Below are 17,120 nucleotides of genomic sequence, written 5' to 3'. Positions count from 1 at the left end.
CGTCTTATTCACTTGGCCACTGGGCCGGGAGGAGGAGGGGGGCAGCAGCAGCAGCAGCAGCAGCTGGAGCTGTCTGCATGTTCCCCGGGTGGGAGCAGCGGCGTGAGCGAGGCTGGGGTGGAGCCAATGGCCCTACATGCAAATGACTCTGGCTGCTGCTGGGCATCTTGGACGGCTTGGGACTCAGTCGAGCTCGGCCTGCCCCGTGGGGGTTGGACCGGGCGCCAGCCAGCGCCTCCCACTCAACGAGCCTCCGGGCGGCCTGCGCCCTACGCCAAGACACCCCCTCCCCTTCGGGCACGAGACTCCGCGATGTTGGAGAGCTGCGTCGGAGGGCCGCTCGTCGGACCGGCGGGCCCCAACTCATACTTACCTGGCAGGGGAGATACCATGATCACTAAGGTGGTTCTCCCAGGGTGAGGCTCATCCATTGCACTCCGGGTGTGCTGACCCCTGCGATTTCCCCAAATGCGGGAAACTCGACTGCATAATTTGTGGTAGTGGGGGACTGCGTTCGCGCTTTCCCCTGATTTCCTCTGGTCAAAGACAGAAGCTGACCCACCGAAAGAAACGTGCTCTGGCAGAGCCGCACGTCACGTCACACCTGTTGCCAGAGCTAGAATACTTTGGAGCAGCTCAAAGCGGCGTCAGTTGTGGCCTTTGGCTCCCCCTTGTGGGGGAGGCCTGCCACAACTTCCGTGCATCGCTGTGTGTCTTTTTGCTTGGCTTGTCTGTTCCTTGCTGCCTTTGGCCCTTTTGGGGCTCCCTGGGCTGGTGGGGATTGATCAGCTCGCCTGCGTCTTATTCACTTGGCCACTGGGCCGGGGGGAGGAGGAGGGGGGCAGCAGCAGCAGCAGCAGCAGCAGCTGGAGCTGTCTGCATGTTCCCCGGGTGGGAGCAGCGGCGTGAGCGAGGCTGGGGTGGAGCCAATGGCCCTACATGCAAATGACTCTGGCTGCTGCTGGGCATCTTGGACGGCTTGGGACTCAGTCGAGCTCGGCCTGCCCCGTGGGGGTTGGACCGGGCGCCAGCCAGCGCCTCCCACTCAACGAGCCTCCGGGCGGCCTGCGCCCTACGCCAAGACACCCCCTCCCCTTCGGGCACGAGACTCCGCGATGTTGGAGAGCTGCGTCGGAGGGCCGCTCGTCGGACCGGCGGGCCCCAACTCATACTTACCTGGCAGGGGAGATACCATGATCACTAAGGTGGTTCTCCCAGGGTGAGGCTCATCCATTGCACTCCGGGTGTGCTGACCCCTGCGATTTCCCCAAATGCGGGAAACTCGACTGCATAATTTGTGGTAGTGGGGGACTGCGTTCGCGCTTTCCCCTGATTTCCTCTGGTCAAAGACAGAAGCCGACCCACCGAAAGAAACGTGCTCTGGCAGAGCCGCACGTCACGTCACACCTGTTGCCAGAGCTAGAATACTTTGGAGCAGCTCAAAGCGGCGTCAGTTGTGGCCTTTGGCTCCCCCTTGTGGGGGAGGCCTGCCACAACTTCCGTGCATCGCTGTGTGTCTTTTTGCTTGGCTTGTCTGTTCCTTGCTGCCTTTGGCCCTTTTGGGGCTCCCTGGGCTGGTGGGGATTGATCAGCTCGCCTGCGTCTTATTCACTTGGCCACTGGGCCGGGAGGAGGAGGGGGGCAGCAGCAGCAGCAGCAGCAGCTGGAGCTGTCTGCATGTTCCCCGGGTGGGAGCAGCGGCGTGAGCGAGGCTGGGGTGGAGCCAATGGCCCTACATGCAAATGACTCTGGCTGCTGCTGGGCATCTTGGACGGCTTGGGACTCAGTCGAGCTCGGCCTGCCCCGTGGGGGTTGGACCGGGCGCCAGCCAGCGCCTCCCACTCAACGAGCCTCCGGGCGGCCTGCGCCCTACGCCAAGACACCCCCTCCCCTTCGGGCACGAGACTCCGCGATGTTGGAGAGCTGCGTCGGAGGGCCGCTCGTCGGACCGGCGGGCCCCAACTCATACTTACCTGGCAGGGGAGATACCATGATCACTAAGGTGGTTCTCCCAGGGTGAGGCTCATCCATTGCACTCCGGGTGTGCTGACCCCTGCGATTTCCCCAAATGCGGGAAACTCGACTGCATAATTTGTGGTAGTGGGGGACTGCGTTCGCGCTTTCCCCTGATTTCCTCTGGTCAAAGACAGAAGCTGACCCACCGAAAGAAACGTGCTCTGGCAGAGCCGCACGTCACGTCACACCTGTTGCCAGAGCTAGAATACTTTGGAGCAGCTCAAAGCGGCGTCAGTTGTGGCCTTTGGCTCCCCCTTGTGGGGGAGGCCTGCCACAACTTCCGTGCATCGCTGTGTGTCTTTTTGCTTGGCTTGTCTGTTCCTTGCTGCCTTTGGCCCTTTTGGGGCTCCCTGGGCTGGTGGGGATTGATCAGCTCGCCTGCGTCTTATTCACTTGGCCACTGGGCCGGGGGGAGGAGGAGGGGGGCAGCAGCAGCAGCAGCAGCAGCAGCTGGAGCTGTCTGCATGTTCCCCGGGTGGGAGCAGCGGCGTGAGCGAGGCTGGGGTGGAGCCAATGGCCCTACATGCAAATGACTCTGGCTGCTGCTGGGCATCTTGGACGGCTTGGGACTCAGTCGAGCTCGGCCTGCCCCGTGGGGGTTGGACCGGGCGCCAGCCAGCGCCTCCCACTCAACGAGCCTCCGGGCGGCCTGCGCCCTACGCCAAGACACCCCCTCCCCTTCGGGCACGAGACTCCGCGATGTTGGAGAGCTGCGTCGGAGGGCCGCTCGTCGGACCGGCGGGCCCCAACTCATACTTACCTGGCAGGGGAGATACCATGATCACTAAGGTGGTTCTCCCAGGGTGAGGCTCATCCATTGCACTCCGGGTGTGCTGACCCCTGCGATTTCCCCAAATGCGGGAAACTCGACTGCATAATTTGTGGTAGTGGGGGACTGCGTTCGCGCTTTCCCCTGATTTCCTCTGGTCAAAGACAGAAGCCGACCCACCGAAAGAAACGTGCTCTGGCAGAGCCGCACGTCACGTCACACCTGTTGCCAGAGCTAGAATACTTTGGAGCAGCTCAAAGCGGCGTCAGTTGTGGCCTTTGGCTCCCCCTTGTGGGGGAGGCCTGCCACAACTTCCGTGCATCGCTGTGTGTCTTTTTGCTTGGCTTGTCTGTTCCTTGCTGCCTTTGGCCCTTTTGGGGCTCCCTGGGCTGGTGGGGATTGATCAGCTCGCCTGCGTCTTATTCACTTGGCCACTGGGCCGGGAGGAGGAGGGGGGCAGCAGCAGCAGCAGCAGCAGCTGGAGCTGTCTGCATGTTCCCCGGGTGGGAGCAGCGGCGTGAGCGAGGCTGGGGTGGAGCCAATGGCCCTACATGCAAATGACTCTGGCTGCTGCTGGGCATCTTGGACGGCTTGGGACTCAGTCGAGCTCGGCCTGCCCCGTGGGGGTTGGACCGGGCGCCAGCCAGCGCCTCCCACTCAACGAGCCTCCGGGCGGCCTGCGCCCTACGCCAAGACACCCCCTCCCCTTCGGGCACGAGACTCCGCGATGTTGGAGAGCTGCGTCGGAGGGCCGCTCGTCGGACCGGCGGGCCCCAACTCATACTTACCTGGCAGGGGAGATACCATGATCACTAAGGTGGTTCTCCCAGGGTGAGGCTCATCCATTGCACTCCGGGTGTGCTGACCCCTGCGATTTCCCCAAATGCGGGAAACTCGACTGCATAATTTGTGGTAGTGGGGGACTGCGTTCGCGCTTTCCCCTGATTTCCTCTGGTCAAAGACAGAAGCCGACCCACCGAAAGAAACGTGCTCTGGCAGAGCCGCACGTCACGTCACACCTGTTGCCAGAGCTAGAATACTTTGGAGCAGCTCAAAGCGGCGTCAGTTGTGGCCTTTGGCTCCCCCTTGTGGGGGAGGCCTGCCACAACTTCCGTGCATCGCTGTGTGTCTTTTTGCTTGGCTTGTCTGTTCCTTGCTGCCTTTGGCCCTTTTGGGGCTCCCTGGGCTGGTGGGGATTGATCAGCTCGCCTGCGTCTTATTCACTTGGCCACTGGGCCGGGAGGAGGAGGGGGGCAGCAGCAGCAGCAGCAGCAGCAGCAGCTGGAGCTGTCTGCATGTTCCCCGGGTGGGAGCAGCGGCGTGAGCGAGGCTGGGGTGGAGCCAATGGCCCTACATGCAAATGACTCTGGCTGCTGCTGGGCATCTTGGACGGCTTGGGACTCAGTCGAGCTCGGCCTGCCCCGTGGGGGTTGGACCGGGCGCCAGCCAGCGCCTCCCACTCAACGAGCCTCCGGGCGGCCTGCGCCCTACGCCAAGACACCCCCTCCCCTTCGGGCACGAGACTCCGCGATGTTGGAGAGCTGCGTCGGAGGGCCGCTCGTCGGACCGGCGGGCCCCAACTCATACTTACCTGGCAGGGGAGATACCATGATCACTAAGGTGGTTCTCCCAGGGTGAGGCTCATCCATTGCACTCCGGGTGTGCTGACCCCTGCGATTTCCCCAAATGCGGGAAACTCGACTGCATAATTTGTAGTAGTGGGGGACTGCGTTCGCGCTTTCCCCTGATTTCCTCTGGTCAAAGACAGAAGCCGACCCACCGAAAGAAACGTGCTCTGGCAGAGCCGCACGTCACGTCACACCTGTTGCCAGAGCTAGAATACTTTGGAGCAGCTCAAAGCGGCGTCAGTTGTGGCCTTTGGCTCCCCCTTGTGGGGGAGGCCTGCCACAACTTCCGTGCATCGCTGTGTGTCTTTTTGCTTGGCTTGTCTGTTCCTTGCTGCCTTTGGCCCTTTTGGGGCTCCCTGGGCTGGTGGGGATTGATCAGCTCGCCTGCGTCTTATTCACTTGGCCACTGGGCCGGGAGGAGGAGGGGGGCAGCAGCAGCAGCAGCAGCAGCTGGAGCTGTCTGCATGTTCCCCGGGTGGGAGCAGCGGCGTGAGCGAGGCTGGGGTGGAGCCAATGGCCCTACATGCAAATGACTCTGGCTGCTGCTGGGCATCTTGGACGGCTTGGGACTCAGTCGAGCTCGGCCTGCCCCGTGGGGGTTGGACCGGGCGCCAGCCAGCGCCTCCCACTCAACGAGCCTCCGGGCGGCCTGCGCCCTACGCCAAGACACCCCCTCCCCTTCGGGCACGAGACTCCGCGATGTTGGAGAGCTGCGTCGGAGGGCCGCTCGTCGGACCGGCGGGCCCCAACTCATACTTACCTGGCAGGGGAGATACCATGATCACTAAGGTGGTTCTCCCAGGGTGAGGCTCATCCATTGCACTCCGGGTGTGCTGACCCCTGCGATTTCCCCAAATGCGGGAAACTCGACTGCATAATTTGTGGTAGTGGGGGACTGCGTTCGCGCTTTCCCCTGATTTCCTCTGGTCAAAGACAGAAGCCGACCCACCGAAAGAAACGTGCTCTGGCAGAGCCGCACGTCACGTCACACCTGTTGCCAGAGCTAGAATACTTTGGAGCAGCTCAAAGCGGCGTCAGTTGTGGCCTTTGGCTCCCCCTTGTGGGGGAGGCCTGCCACAACTTCCGTGCATCGCTGTGTGTCTTTTTGCTTGGCTTGTCTGTTCCTTGCTGCCTTTGGCCCTTTTGGGGCTCCCTGGGCTGGTGGGGATTGATCAGCTCGCCTGCGTCTTATTCACTTGGCCACTGGGCCGGGAGGAGGAGGGGGGCAGCAGCAGCAGCAGCAGCAGCTGGAGCTGTCTGCATGTTCCCCGGGTGGGAGCAGCGGCGTGAGCGAGGCTGGGGTGGAGCCAATGGCCCTACATGCAAATGACTCTGGCTGCTGCTGGGCATCTTGGACGGCTTGGGACTCAGTCGAGCTCGGCCTGCCCCGTGGGGGTTGGACCGGGCGCCAGCCAGCGCCTCCCACTCAACGAGCCTCCGGGCGGCCTGCGCCCTACGCCAAGACACCCCCTCCCCTTCGGGCACGAGACTCCGCGATGTTGGAGAGCTGCGTCGGAGGGCCGCTCGTCGGACCGGCGGGCCCCAACTCATACTTACCTGGCAGGGGAGATACCATGATCACTAAGGTGGTTCTCCCAGGGTGAGGCTCATCCATTGCACTCCGGGTGTGCTGACCCCTGCGATTTCCCCAAATGCGGGAAACTCGACTGCATAATTTGTGGTAGTGGGGGACTGCGTTCGCGCTTTCCCCTGATTTCCTCTGGTCAAAGACAGAAGCCGACCCACCGAAAGAAACGTGCTCTGGCAGAGCCGCACGTCACGTCACACCTGTTGCCAGAGCTAGAATACTTTGGAGCAGCTCAAAGCGGCGTCAGTTGTGGCCTTTGGCTCCCCCTTGTGGGGGAGGCCTGCCACAACTTCCGTGCATCGCTGTGTGTCTTTTTGCTTGGCTTGTCTGTTCCTTGCTGCCTTTGGCCCTTTTGGGGCTCCCTGGGCTGGTGGGGATTGATCAGCTCGCCTGCGTCTTATTCACTTGGCCACTGGGCCGGGAGGAGGAGGGGGGCAGCAGCAGCAGCAGCAGCAGCTGGAGCTGTCTGCATGTTCCCCGGGTGGGAGCAGCGGCGTGAGCGAGGCTGGGGTGGAGCCAATGGCCCTACATGCAAATGACTCTGGCTGCTGCTGGGCATCTTGGACGGCTTGGGACTCAGTCGAGCTCGGCCTGCCCCGTGGGGGTTGGACCGGGCGCCAGCCAGCGCCTCCCACTCAACGAGCCTCCGGGCGGCCTGCGCCCTACGCCAAGACACCCCCTCCCCTTCGGGCACGAGACTCCGCGATGTTGGAGAGCTGCGTCGGAGGGCCGCTCGTCGGACCGGCGGGCCCCAACTCATACTTACCTGGCAGGGGAGATACCATGATCACTAAGGTGGTTCTCCCAGGGTGAGGCTCATCCATTGCACTCCGGGTGTGCTGACCCCTGCGATTTCCCCAAATGCGGGAAACTCGACTGCATAATTTGTGGTAGTGGGGGACTGCGTTCGCGCTTTCCCCTGATTTCCTCTGGTCAAAGACAGAAGCCGACCCACCGAAAGAAACGTGCTCTGGCAGAGCCGCACGTCACGTCACACCTGTTGCCAGAGCTAGAATACTTTGGAGCAGCTCAAAGCGGCGTCAGTTGTGGCCTTTGGCTCCCCCTTGTGGGGGAGGCCTGCCACAACTTCCGTGCATCGCTGTGTGTCTTTTTGCTTGGCTTGTCTGTTCCTTGCTGCCTTTGGCCCTTTTGGGGCTCCCTGGGCTGGTGGGGATTGATCAGCTCGCCTGCGTCTTATTCACTTGGCCACTGGGCCGGGAGGAGGAGGGGGGCAGCAGCAGCAGCAGCAGCAGCTGGAGCTGTCTGCATGTTCCCCGGGTGGGAGCAGCGGCGTGAGCGAGGCTGGGGTGGAGCCAATGGCCCTACATGCAAATGACTCTGGCTGCTGCTGGGCATCTTGGACGGCTTGGGACTCAGTCGAGCTCGGCCTGCCCCGTGGGGGTTGGACCGGGCGCCAGCCAGCGCCTCCCACTCAACGAGCCTCCGGGCGGCCTGCGCCCTACGCCAAGACACCCCCTCCCCTTCGGGCACGAGACTCCGCGATGTTGGAGAGCTGCGTCGGAGGGCCGCTCGTCGGACCGGCGGGCCCCAACTCATACTTACCTGGCAGGGGAGATACCATGATCACTAAGGTGGTTCTCCCAGGGTGAGGCTCATCCATTGCACTCCGGGTGTGCTGACCCCTGCGATTTCCCCAAATGCGGGAAACTCGACTGCATAATTTGTGGTAGTGGGGGACTGCGTTCGCGCTTTCCCCTGATTTCCTCTGGTCAAAGACAGAAGCCGACCCACCGAAAGAAACGTGCTCTGGCAGAGCCGCACGTCACGTCACACCTGTTGCCAGAGCTAGAATACTTTGGAGCAGCTCAAAGCGGCGTCAGTTGTGGCCTTTGGCTCCCCCTTGTGGGGGAGGCCTGCCACAACTTCCGTGCATCGCTGTGTGTCTTTTTGCTTGGCTTGTCTGTTCCTTGCTGCCTTTGGCCCTTTTGGGGCTCCCTGGGCTGGTGGGGATTGATCAGCTCGCCTGCGTCTTATTCACTTGGCCACTGGGCCGGGAGGAGGAGGGGGGCAGCAGCAGCAGCAGCAGCAGCTGGAGCTGTCTGCATGTTCCCCGGGTGGGAGCAGCGGCGTGAGCGAGGCTGGGGTGGAGCCAATGGCCCTACATGCAAATGACTCTGGCTGCTGCTGGGCATCTTGGACGGCTTGGGACTCAGTCGAGCTCGGCCTGCCCCGTGGGGGTTGGACCGGGCGCCAGCCAGCGCCTCCCACTCAACGAGCCTCCGGGCGGCCTGCGCCCTACGCCAAGACACCCCCTCCCCTTCGGGCACGAGACTCCGCGATGTTGGAGAGCTGCGTCGGAGGGCCGCTCGTCGGACCGGCGGGCCCCAACTCATACTTACCTGGCAGGGGAGATACCATGATCACTAAGGTGGTTCTCCCAGGGTGAGGCTCATCCATTGCACTCCGGGTGTGCTGACCCCTGCGATTTCCCCAAATGCGGGAAACTCGACTGCATAATTTGTGGTAGTGGGGGACTGCGTTCGCGCTTTCCCCTGATTTCCTCTGGTCAAAGACAGAAGCCGACCCACCGAAAGAAACGTGCTCTGGCAGAGCCGCACGTCACGTCACACCTGTTGCCAGAGCTAGAATACTTTGGAGCAGCTCAAAGCGGCGTCAGTTGTGGCCTTTGGCTCCCCCTTGTGGGGGAGGCCTGCCACAACTTCCGTGCATCGCTGTGTGTCTTTTTGCTTGGCTTGTCTGTTCCTTGCTGCCTTTGGCCCTTTTGGGGCTCCCTGGGCTGGTGGGGATTGATCAGCTCGCCTGCGTCTTATTCACTTGGCCACTGGGCCGGGAGGAGGAGGGGGGCAGCAGCAGCAGCAGCAGCAGCAGCAGCAGCTGGAGCTGTCTGCATGTTCCCCGGGTGGGAGCAGCGGCGTGAGCGAGGCTGGGGTGGAGCCAATGGCCCTACATGCAAATGACTCTGGCTGCTGCTGGGCATCTTGGACGGCTTGGGACTCAGTCGAGCTCGGCCTGCCCCGTGGGGGTTGGACCGGGCGCCAGCCAGCGCCTCCCACTCAACGAGCCTCCGGGCGGCCTGCGCCCTACGCCAAGACACCCCCTCCCCTTCGGGCACGAGACTCCGCGATGTTGGAGAGCTGCGTCGGAGGGCCGCTCGTCGGACCGGCGGGCCCCAACTCATACTTACCTGGCAGGGGAGATACCATGATCACTAAGGTGGTTCTCCCAGGGTGAGGCTCATCCATTGCACTCCGGGTGTGCTGACCCCTGCGATTTCCCCAAATGCGGGAAACTCGACTGCATAATTTGTGGTAGTGGGGGACTGCGTTCGCGCTTTCCCCTGATTTCCTCTGGTCAAAGACAGAAGCCGACCCACCGAAAGAAACGTGCTCTGGCAGAGCCGCACGTCACGTCACACCTGTTGCCAGAGCTAGAATACTTTGGAGCAGCTCAAAGCGGCGTCAGTTGTGGCCTTTGGCTCCCCCTTGTGGGGGAGGCCTGCCACAACTTCCGTGCATCGCTGTGTGTCTTTTTGCTTGGCTTGTCTGTTCCTTGCTGCCTTTGGCCCTTTTGGGGCTCCCTGGGCTGGTGGGGATTGATCAGCTCGCCTGCGTCTTATTCACTTGGCCACTGGGCCGGGAGGAGGAGGGGGGCAGCAGCAGCAGCAGCAGCAGCAGCAGCAGCAGCAGCTGGAGCTGTCTGCATGTTCCCCGGGTGGGAGCAGCGGCGTGAGCGAGGCTGGGGTGGAGCCAATGGCCCTACATGCAAATGACTCTGGCTGCTGCTGGGCATCTTGGACGGCTTGGGACTCAGTCGAGCTCGGCCTGCCCCGTGGGGGTTGGACCGGGCGCCAGCCAGCGCCTCCCACTCAACGAGCCTCCGGGCGGCCTGCGCCCTACGCCAAGACACCCCCTCCCCTTCGGGCACGAGACTCCGCGATGTTGGAGAGCTGCGTCGGAGGGCCGCTCGTCGGACCGGCGGGCCCCAACTCATACTTACCTGGCAGGGGAGATACCATGATCACTAAGGTGGTTCTCCCAGGGTGAGGCTCATCCATTGCACTCCGGGTGTGCTGACCCCTGCGATTTCCCCAAATGCGGGAAACTCGACTGCATAATTTGTGGTAGTGGGGGACTGCGTTCGCGCTTTCCCCTGATTTCCTCTGGTCAAAGACAGAAGCCGACCCACCGAAAGAAACGTGCTCTGGCAGAGCCGCACGTCACGTCACACCTGTTGCCAGAGCTAGAATACTTTGGAGCAGCTCAAAGCGGCGTCAGTTGTGGCCTTTGGCTCCCCCTTGTGGGGGAGGCCTGCCACAACTTCCGTGCATCGCTGTGTGTCTTTTTGCTTGGCTTGTCTGTTCCTTGCTGCCTTTGGCCCTTTTGGGGCTCCCTGGGCTGGTGGGGATTGATCAGCTCGCCTGCGTCTTATTCACTTGGCCACTGGGCCGGGAGGAGGAGGGGGCAGCAGCAGCAGCAGCAGCAGCAGCTGGAGCTGTCTGCATGTTCCCCGGGTGGGAGCAGCGGCGTGAGCGAGGCTGGGGTGGAGCCAATGGCCCTACATGCAAATGACTCTGGCTGCTGCTGGGCATCTTGGACGGCTTGGGACTCAGTCGAGCTTGGCCTGCCCCGTGGGGGTTGGACCGGGCGCCAGCCAGCGCCTCCCACTCAACGAGCCTCCGGGCGGCCTGCGCCCTACGCCAAGACACCCCCTCCCCTTCGGGCACGAGACTCCGCGATGTTGGAGAGCTGCGTCGGAGGGCCGCTCGTCGGACCGGCGGGCCCCAACTCATACTTACCTGGCAGGGGAGATACCATGATCACTAAGGTGGTTCTCCCAGGGTGAGGCTCATCCATTGCACTCCGGGTGTGCTGACCCCTGCGATTTCCCCAAATGCGGGAAACTCGACTGCATAATTTGTGGTAGTGGGGGACTGCGTTCGCGCTTTCCCCTGATTTCCTCTGGTCAAAGACAGAAGCCGACCCACCGAAAGAAACGTGCTCTGGCAGAGCCGCACGTCACGTCACACCTGTTGCCAGAGCTAGAATACTTTGGAGCAGCTCAAAGCGGCGTCAGTTGTGGCCTTTGGCTCCCCCTTGTGGGGGAGGCCTGCCACAACTTCCGTGCATCGCTGTGTGTCTTTTTGCTTGGCTTGTCTGTTCCTTGCTGCCTTTGGCCCTTTTGGGGCTCCCTGGGCTGGTGGGGATTGATCAGCTCGCCTGCGTCTTATTCACTTGGCCACTGGGCCGGGAGGAGGAGGGGGGCAGCAGCAGCAGCAGCAGCAGCAGCAGCTGGAGCTGTCTGCATGTTCCCCGGGTGGGAGCAGCGGCGTGAGCGAGGCTGGGGTGGAGCCAATGGCCCTACATGCAAATGACTCTGGCTGCTGCTGGGCATCTTGGACGGCTTGGGACTCAGTCGAGCTCGGCCTGCCCCGTGGGGGTTGGACCGGGCGCCAGCCAGCGCCTCCCACTCAACGAGCCTCCGGGCGGCCTGCGCCCTACGCCAAGACACCCCCTCCCCTTCGGGCACGAGACTCCGCGATGTTGGAGAGCTGCGTCGGAGGGCCGCTCGTTGGACCGGCGGGCCCCAACTCATACTTACCTGGCAGGGGAGATACCATGATCACTAAGGTGGTTCTCCCAGGGTGAGGCTCATCCATTGCACTCTGGGTGTGCTGACCCCTGCGATTTCCCCAAATGCGGGAAACTCGACTGCATAATTTGTGGTAGTGGGGGACTGCGTTCGCGCTTTCCCCTGATTTCCTCTGGTCAAAGACAGAAGCCGACCCACCGAAAGAAACGTGCTCTGGCAGAGCCGCACGTCACGTCACACCTGTTGCCAGAGCTAGAATACTTTGGAGCAGCTCAAAGCGGCGTCAGTTGTGGCCTTTGGCTCCCCCTTGTGGGGGAGGCCTGCCACAACTTCCGTGCATCGCTGTGTGTCTTTTTGCTTGGCTTGTCTGTTCCTTGCTGCCTTTGGCCCTTTTGGGGCTCCCTGGGCTGGTGGGGATTGATCAGCTCGCCTGCGTCTTATTCACTTGGCCACTGGGCCGGGAGGAGGAGGGGGGCAGCAGCAGCAGCAGCAGCAGCAGCAGCAGCAGCAGCTGGAGCTGTCTGCATGTTCCCCGGGTGGGAGCAGCGGCGTGAGCGAGGCTGGGGTGGAGCCAATGGCCCTACATGCAAATGACTCTGGCTGCTGCTGGGCATCTTGGACGGCTTGGGACTCAGTCGAGCTCGGCCTGCCCCGTGGGGGTTGGACCGGGCGCCAGCCAGCGCCTCCCACTCAACGAGCCTCCGGGCGGCCTGCGCCCTACGCCAAGACACCCCCTCCCCTTCGGGCACGAGACTCCGCGATGTTGGAGAGCTGCGTCGGAGGGCCGCTCGTCGGACCGGCGGGCCCCAACTCATACTTACCTGGCAGGGGAGATACCATGATCACTAAGGTGGTTCTCCCAGGGTGAGGCTCATCCATTGCACTCCGGGTGTGCTGACCCCTGCGATTTCCCCAAATGCGGGAAACTCGACTGCATAATTTGTGGTAGTGGGGGACTGCGTTCGCGCTTTCCCCTGATTTCCTCTGGTCAAAGACAGAAGCCGACCCACCGAAAGAAACGTGCTCTGGCAGAGCCGCACGTCACGTCACACCTGTTGCCAGAGCTAGAATACTTTGGAGCAGCTCAAAGCGGCGTCAGTTGTGGCCTTTGGCTCCCCCTTGTGGGGGAGGCCTGCCACAACTTCCGTGCATCGCTGTGTGTCTTTTTGCTTGGCTTGTCTGTTCCTTGCTGCCTTTGGCCCTTTTGGGGCTCCCTGGGCTGGTGGGGATTGATCAGCTCGCCTGCGTCTTATTCACTTGGCCACTGGGCCGGGAGGAGGAGGGGGGCAGCAGCAGCAGCAGCAGCAGCTGGAGCTGTCTGCATGTTCCCCGGGTGGGAGCAGCGGCGTGAGCGAGGCTGGGGTGGAGCCAATGGCCCTACATGCAAATGACTCTGGCTGCTGCTGGGCATCTTGGACGGCTTGGGACTCAGTCGAGCTCGGCCTGCCCCGTGGGGGTTGGACCGGGCGCCAGCCAGCGCCTCCCACTCAACGAGCCTCCGGGCGGCCTGCGCCCTACGCCAAGACACCCCCTCCCCTTCGGGCACGAGACTCCGCGATGTTGGAGAGCTGCGTCGGAGGGCCGCTCGTCGGACCGGCGGGCCCCAACTCATACTTACCTGGCAGGGGAGATACCATGATCATTAAGGTGGTTCTCCCAGGGTGAGGCTCATCCATTGCACTCCGGGTGTGCTGACCCCTGCGATTTCCCCAAATGCGGGAAACTCGACTGCATAATTTGTGGTAGTGGGGGACTGCGTTCGCGCTTTCCCCTGATTTCCTCTGGTCAAAGACAGAAGCCGACCCACCGAAAGAAACGTGCTCTGGCAGAGCCGCACGTCACGTCACACCTGTTGCCAGAGCTAGAATACTTTGGAGCAGCTCAAAGCGGCGTCAGTTGTGGCCTTTGGCTCCCCCTTGTGGGGGAGGCCTGCCACAACTTCCGTGCATCGCTGTGTGTCTTTTTGCTTGGCTTGTCTGTTCCTTGCTGCCTTTGGCCCTTTTGGGGCTCCCTGGGCTGGTGGGGATTGATCAGCTCGCCTGCGTCTTATTCACTTGGCCACTGGGCCGGGAGGAGGAGGGGGGCGGCAGCAGCAGCAGCAGCAGCAGCAGCAGCTGGAGCTGTCTGCATGTTCCCCGGGTGGGAGCAGCGGCGTGAGCGAGGCTGGGGTGGAGCCAATGGCCCTACATGCAAATGACTCTGGCTGCTGCTGGGCATCTTGGACGGCTTGGGACTCAGTCGAGCTCGGCCTGCCCCGTGGGGGTTGGACCGGGCGCCAGCCAGCGCCTCCCACTCAACGAGCCTCCGGGCGGCCTGCGCCCTACGCCAAGACACCCCCTCCCCTTCGGGCACGAGACTCCGCGATGTTGGAGAGCTGCGTCGGAGGGCCGCTCGTCGGACCGGCGGGCCCCAACTCATACTTACCTGGCAGGGGAGATACCATGATCACTAAGGTGGTTCTCCCAGGGTGAGGCTCATCCATTGCACTCCGGGTGTGCTGACCCCTGCGATTTCCCCAAATGCGGGAAACTCGACTGCATAATTTGTGGTAGTGGGGGACTGCGTTCGCGCTTTCCCCTGATTTCCTCTGGTCAAAGACAGAAGCCGACCCACCGAAAGAAACGTGCTCTGGCAGAGCCGCACGTCACGTCACACCTGTTGCCAGAGCTAGAATACTTTGGAGCAGCTCAAAGCGGCGTCAGTTGTGGCCTTTGGCTCCCCCTTGTGGGGGAGGCCTGCCACAACTTCCGTGCATCGCTGTGTGTCTTTTTGCTTGGCTTGTCTGTTCCTTGCTGCCTTTGGCCCTTTTGGGGCTCCCTGGGCTGGTGGGGATTGATCAGCTCGCCTGCGTCTTATTCACTTGGCCACTGGGCCGGGAGGAGGAGGGGGGCAGCAGCAGCAGCAGCAGCAGCTGGAGCTGTCTGCATGTTCCCCGGGTGGGAGCAGCGGCGTGAGCGAGGCTGGGGTGGAGCCAATGGCCCTACATGCAAATGACTCTGGCTGCTGCTGGGCATCTTGGACGGCTTGGGACTCAGTCGAGCTCGGCCTGCCCCGTGGGGGTTGGACCGGGCGCCAGCCAGCGCCTCCCACTCAACGAGCCTCCGGGCGGCCTGCGCCCTACGCCAAGACACCCCCTCCCCTTCGGGCACGAGACTCCGCGATGTTGGAGAGCTGCGTCGGAGGGCCGCTCGTCGGACCGGCGGGCCCCAACTCATACTTACCTGGCAGGGGAGATACCATGATCACTAAGGTGGTTCTCCCAGGGTGAGGCTCATCCATTGCACTCCGGGTGTGCTGACCCCTGCGATTTCCCCAAATGCGGGAAACTCGACTGCATAATTTGTGGTAGTGGGGGACTGCGTTCGCGCTTTCCCCTGATTTCCTCTGGTCAAAGACAGAAGCTGACCCACCGAAAGAAACGTGCTCTGGCAGAGCCGCACGTCACGTCACACCTGTTGCCAGAGCTAGAATACTTTGGAGCAGCTCAAAGCGGCGTCAGTTGTGGCCTTTGGCTCCCCCTTGTGGGGGAGGCCTGCCACAACTTCCGTGCATCGCTGTGTGTCTTTTTGCTTGGCTTGTCTGTTCCTTGCTGCCTTTGGCCCTTTTGGGGCTCCCTGGGCTGGTGGGGATTGATCAGCTCGCCTGCGTCTTATTCACTTGGCCACTGGGCCGGGGGGAGGAGGAGGGGGGCAGCAGCAGCAGCAGCAGCAGCAGCTGGAGCTGTCTGCATGTTCCCCGGGTGGGAGCAGCGGCGTGAGCGAGGCTGGGGTGGAGCCAATGGCCCTACATGCAAATGACTCTGGCTGCTGCTGGGCATCTTGGACGGCTTGGGACTCAGTCGAGCTCGGCCTGCCCCGTGGGGGTTGGACCGGGCGCCAGCCAGCGCCTCCCACTCAACGAGCCTCCGGGCGGCCTGCGCCCTACGCCAAGACACCCCCTCCCCTTCGGGCACGAGACTCCGCGATGTTGGAGAGCTGCGTCGGAGGGCCGCTCGTCGGACCGGCGGGCCCCAACTCATACTTACCTGGCAGGGGAGATACCATGATCACTAAGGTGGTTCTCCCAGGGTGAGGCTCATCCATTGCACTCCGGGTGTGCTGACCCCTGCGATTTCCCCAAATGCGGGAAACTCGACTGCATAATTTGTGGTAGTGGGGGACTGCGTTCGCGCTTTCCCCTGATTTCCTCTGGTCAAAGACAGAAGCCGACCCACCGAAAGAAACGTGCTCTGGCAGAGCCGCACGTCACGTCACACCTGTTGCCAGAGCTAGAATACTTTGGAGCAGCTCAAAGCGGCGTCAGTTGTGGCCTTTGGCTCCCCCTTGTGGGGGAGGCCTGCCACAACTTCCGTGCATCGCTGTGTGTCTTTTTGCTTGGCTTGTCTGTTCCTTGCTGCCTTTGGCCCTTTTGGGGCTCCCTGGGCTGGTGGGGATTGATCAGCTCGCCTGCGTCTTATTCACTTGGCCACTGGGCCGGGAGGAGGAGGGGGGCAGCAGCAGCAGCAGCAGCAGCTGGAGCTGTCTGCATGTTCCCCGGGTGGGAGCAGCGGCGTGAGCGAGGCTGGGGTGGAGCCAATGGCCCTACATGCAAATGACTCTGGCTGCTGCTGGGCATCTTGGACGGCTTGGGACTCAGTCGAGCTCGGCCTGCCCCGTGGGGGTTGGACCGGGCGCCAGCCAGCGCCTCCCACTCAACGAGCCTCCGGGCGGCCTGCGCCCTACGCCAAGACACCCCCTCCCCTTCGGGCACGAGACTCCGCGATGTTGGAGAGCTGCGTCGGAGGGCCGCTCGTCGGACCGGCGGGCCCCAACTCATACTTACCTGGCAGGGGAGATACCATGATCACTAAGGTGGTTCTCCCAGGGTGAGGCTCATCCATTGCACTCCGGGTGTGCTGACCCCTGCGATTTCCCCAAATGCGGGAAACTCGACTGCATAATTTGTGGTAGTGGGGGACTGCGTTCGCGCTTTCCCCTGATTTCCTCTGGTCAAAGACAGAAGCCGACCCACCGAAAGAAACGTGCTCTGGCAGAGCCGCACGTCACGTCACACCTGTTGCCAGAGCTAGAATACTTTGGAGCAGCTCAAAGCGGCGTCAGTTGTGGCCTTTGGCTCCCCCTTGTGGGGGAGGCCTGCCACAACTTCCGTGCATCGCTGTGTGTCTTTTTGCTTGGCTTGTCTGTTCCTTGCTGCCTTTGGCCCTTTTGGGGCTCCCTGGGCTGGTGGGGATTGATCAGCTCGCCTGCGTCTTATTCACTTGGCCACTGGGCCGGGAGGAGGAGGGGGGCAGCAGCAGCAGCAGCAGCAGCAGCAGCTGGAGCTGTCTGCATGTTCCCCGGGTGGGAGCAGCGGCGTGAGCGAGGCTGGGGTGGAGCCAATGGCCCTACATGCAAATGACTCTGGCTGCTGCTGGGCATCTTGGACGGCTTGGGACTCAGTCGAGCTCGGCCTGCCCCGTGGGGGTTGGACCGGGCGCCAGCCAGCGCCTCCCACTCAACGAGCCTCCGGGCGGCCTGCGCCCTACGCCAAGACACCCCCTCCCCTTCGG

The 17,120-nt window shown here is 62.6% G+C and overlaps 21 non-coding genes across 21 annotated transcripts; all 21 read left to right on the top strand.

The window, feature by feature from the left end:
• The first annotated feature begins 365 nt into the window (after positions 1–365).
• On the top strand, positions 366–529 carry LOC141072739 (U1 spliceosomal RNA). The gene has a single exon (XR_012226802.1). It is a non-coding gene; the product is annotated as a U1 spliceosomal RNA (small nuclear RNA).
• A 639-nt stretch (positions 530–1,168) lies between these two features.
• LOC141072738 (U1 spliceosomal RNA) lies at positions 1,169–1,332 on the top strand. The gene has a single exon (XR_012226801.1). It is a non-coding gene; the product is annotated as a U1 spliceosomal RNA (small nuclear RNA).
• Positions 1,333–1,965: 633 nt separating this feature from the next.
• On the top strand, positions 1,966–2,129 carry LOC141072736 (U1 spliceosomal RNA). Its single transcript, XR_012226799.1, has one exon. It is a non-coding gene; the product is annotated as a U1 spliceosomal RNA (small nuclear RNA).
• A 639-nt stretch (positions 2,130–2,768) lies between these two features.
• Positions 2,769–2,932, top strand: LOC141072735 (U1 spliceosomal RNA). The gene has a single exon (XR_012226798.1). It is a non-coding gene; the product is annotated as a U1 spliceosomal RNA (small nuclear RNA).
• Positions 2,933–3,565: 633 nt separating this feature from the next.
• LOC141072734 (U1 spliceosomal RNA) lies at positions 3,566–3,729 on the top strand. Its single transcript, XR_012226797.1, has one exon. It is a non-coding gene; the product is annotated as a U1 spliceosomal RNA (small nuclear RNA).
• A 639-nt stretch (positions 3,730–4,368) lies between these two features.
• Positions 4,369–4,532, top strand: LOC141072755 (U1 spliceosomal RNA). The gene has a single exon (XR_012226818.1). It is a non-coding gene; the product is annotated as a U1 spliceosomal RNA (small nuclear RNA).
• A 633-nt stretch (positions 4,533–5,165) lies between these two features.
• Positions 5,166–5,329, top strand: LOC141072733 (U1 spliceosomal RNA). Its single transcript, XR_012226796.1, has one exon. It is a non-coding gene; the product is annotated as a U1 spliceosomal RNA (small nuclear RNA).
• A 633-nt stretch (positions 5,330–5,962) lies between these two features.
• Positions 5,963–6,126, top strand: LOC141072732 (U1 spliceosomal RNA). Its single transcript, XR_012226795.1, has one exon. It is a non-coding gene; the product is annotated as a U1 spliceosomal RNA (small nuclear RNA).
• A 633-nt stretch (positions 6,127–6,759) lies between these two features.
• Positions 6,760–6,923, top strand: LOC141072731 (U1 spliceosomal RNA). Its single transcript, XR_012226794.1, has one exon. It is a non-coding gene; the product is annotated as a U1 spliceosomal RNA (small nuclear RNA).
• Positions 6,924–7,556: 633 nt separating this feature from the next.
• On the top strand, positions 7,557–7,720 carry LOC141072730 (U1 spliceosomal RNA). The gene has a single exon (XR_012226793.1). It is a non-coding gene; the product is annotated as a U1 spliceosomal RNA (small nuclear RNA).
• Positions 7,721–8,353: 633 nt separating this feature from the next.
• LOC141072729 (U1 spliceosomal RNA) lies at positions 8,354–8,517 on the top strand. The gene has a single exon (XR_012226792.1). It is a non-coding gene; the product is annotated as a U1 spliceosomal RNA (small nuclear RNA).
• A 642-nt stretch (positions 8,518–9,159) lies between these two features.
• Positions 9,160–9,323, top strand: LOC141072728 (U1 spliceosomal RNA). The gene has a single exon (XR_012226791.1). It is a non-coding gene; the product is annotated as a U1 spliceosomal RNA (small nuclear RNA).
• Positions 9,324–9,971: 648 nt separating this feature from the next.
• LOC141072726 (U1 spliceosomal RNA) lies at positions 9,972–10,135 on the top strand. Its single transcript, XR_012226790.1, has one exon. It is a non-coding gene; the product is annotated as a U1 spliceosomal RNA (small nuclear RNA).
• A 635-nt stretch (positions 10,136–10,770) lies between these two features.
• LOC141072724 (U1 spliceosomal RNA) lies at positions 10,771–10,934 on the top strand. The gene has a single exon (XR_012226788.1). It is a non-coding gene; the product is annotated as a U1 spliceosomal RNA (small nuclear RNA).
• Positions 10,935–11,573: 639 nt separating this feature from the next.
• On the top strand, positions 11,574–11,737 carry LOC141072744 (U1 spliceosomal RNA). Its single transcript, XR_012226807.1, has one exon. It is a non-coding gene; the product is annotated as a U1 spliceosomal RNA (small nuclear RNA).
• Positions 11,738–12,385: 648 nt separating this feature from the next.
• LOC141072723 (U1 spliceosomal RNA) lies at positions 12,386–12,549 on the top strand. Its single transcript, XR_012226787.1, has one exon. It is a non-coding gene; the product is annotated as a U1 spliceosomal RNA (small nuclear RNA).
• Positions 12,550–13,182: 633 nt separating this feature from the next.
• Positions 13,183–13,346, top strand: LOC141072771 (U1 spliceosomal RNA). The gene has a single exon (XR_012226824.1). It is a non-coding gene; the product is annotated as a U1 spliceosomal RNA (small nuclear RNA).
• A 642-nt stretch (positions 13,347–13,988) lies between these two features.
• On the top strand, positions 13,989–14,152 carry LOC141072722 (U1 spliceosomal RNA). Its single transcript, XR_012226786.1, has one exon. It is a non-coding gene; the product is annotated as a U1 spliceosomal RNA (small nuclear RNA).
• Positions 14,153–14,785: 633 nt separating this feature from the next.
• LOC141072721 (U1 spliceosomal RNA) lies at positions 14,786–14,949 on the top strand. The gene has a single exon (XR_012226785.1). It is a non-coding gene; the product is annotated as a U1 spliceosomal RNA (small nuclear RNA).
• Positions 14,950–15,588: 639 nt separating this feature from the next.
• On the top strand, positions 15,589–15,752 carry LOC141072720 (U1 spliceosomal RNA). The gene has a single exon (XR_012226784.1). It is a non-coding gene; the product is annotated as a U1 spliceosomal RNA (small nuclear RNA).
• A 633-nt stretch (positions 15,753–16,385) lies between these two features.
• On the top strand, positions 16,386–16,549 carry LOC141072719 (U1 spliceosomal RNA). Its single transcript, XR_012226783.1, has one exon. It is a non-coding gene; the product is annotated as a U1 spliceosomal RNA (small nuclear RNA).
• Positions 16,550–17,120: the final 571 nt, after the last annotated feature.

Source organism: Dendrobates tinctorius, unplaced genomic scaffold (assembly GCF_039654945.1).
Source record: "Dendrobates tinctorius isolate UK_male_01 unplaced genomic scaffold, ASM3965494v1 ptg000285l, whole genome shotgun sequence".
Classification (NCBI taxonomy): domain Eukaryota; kingdom Metazoa; phylum Chordata; class Amphibia; order Anura; family Dendrobatidae; genus Dendrobates; species Dendrobates tinctorius.
Note: the sequence above shows the minus strand (reverse complement) of the source record. Positions and strands in the feature narration are given on the sequence as shown.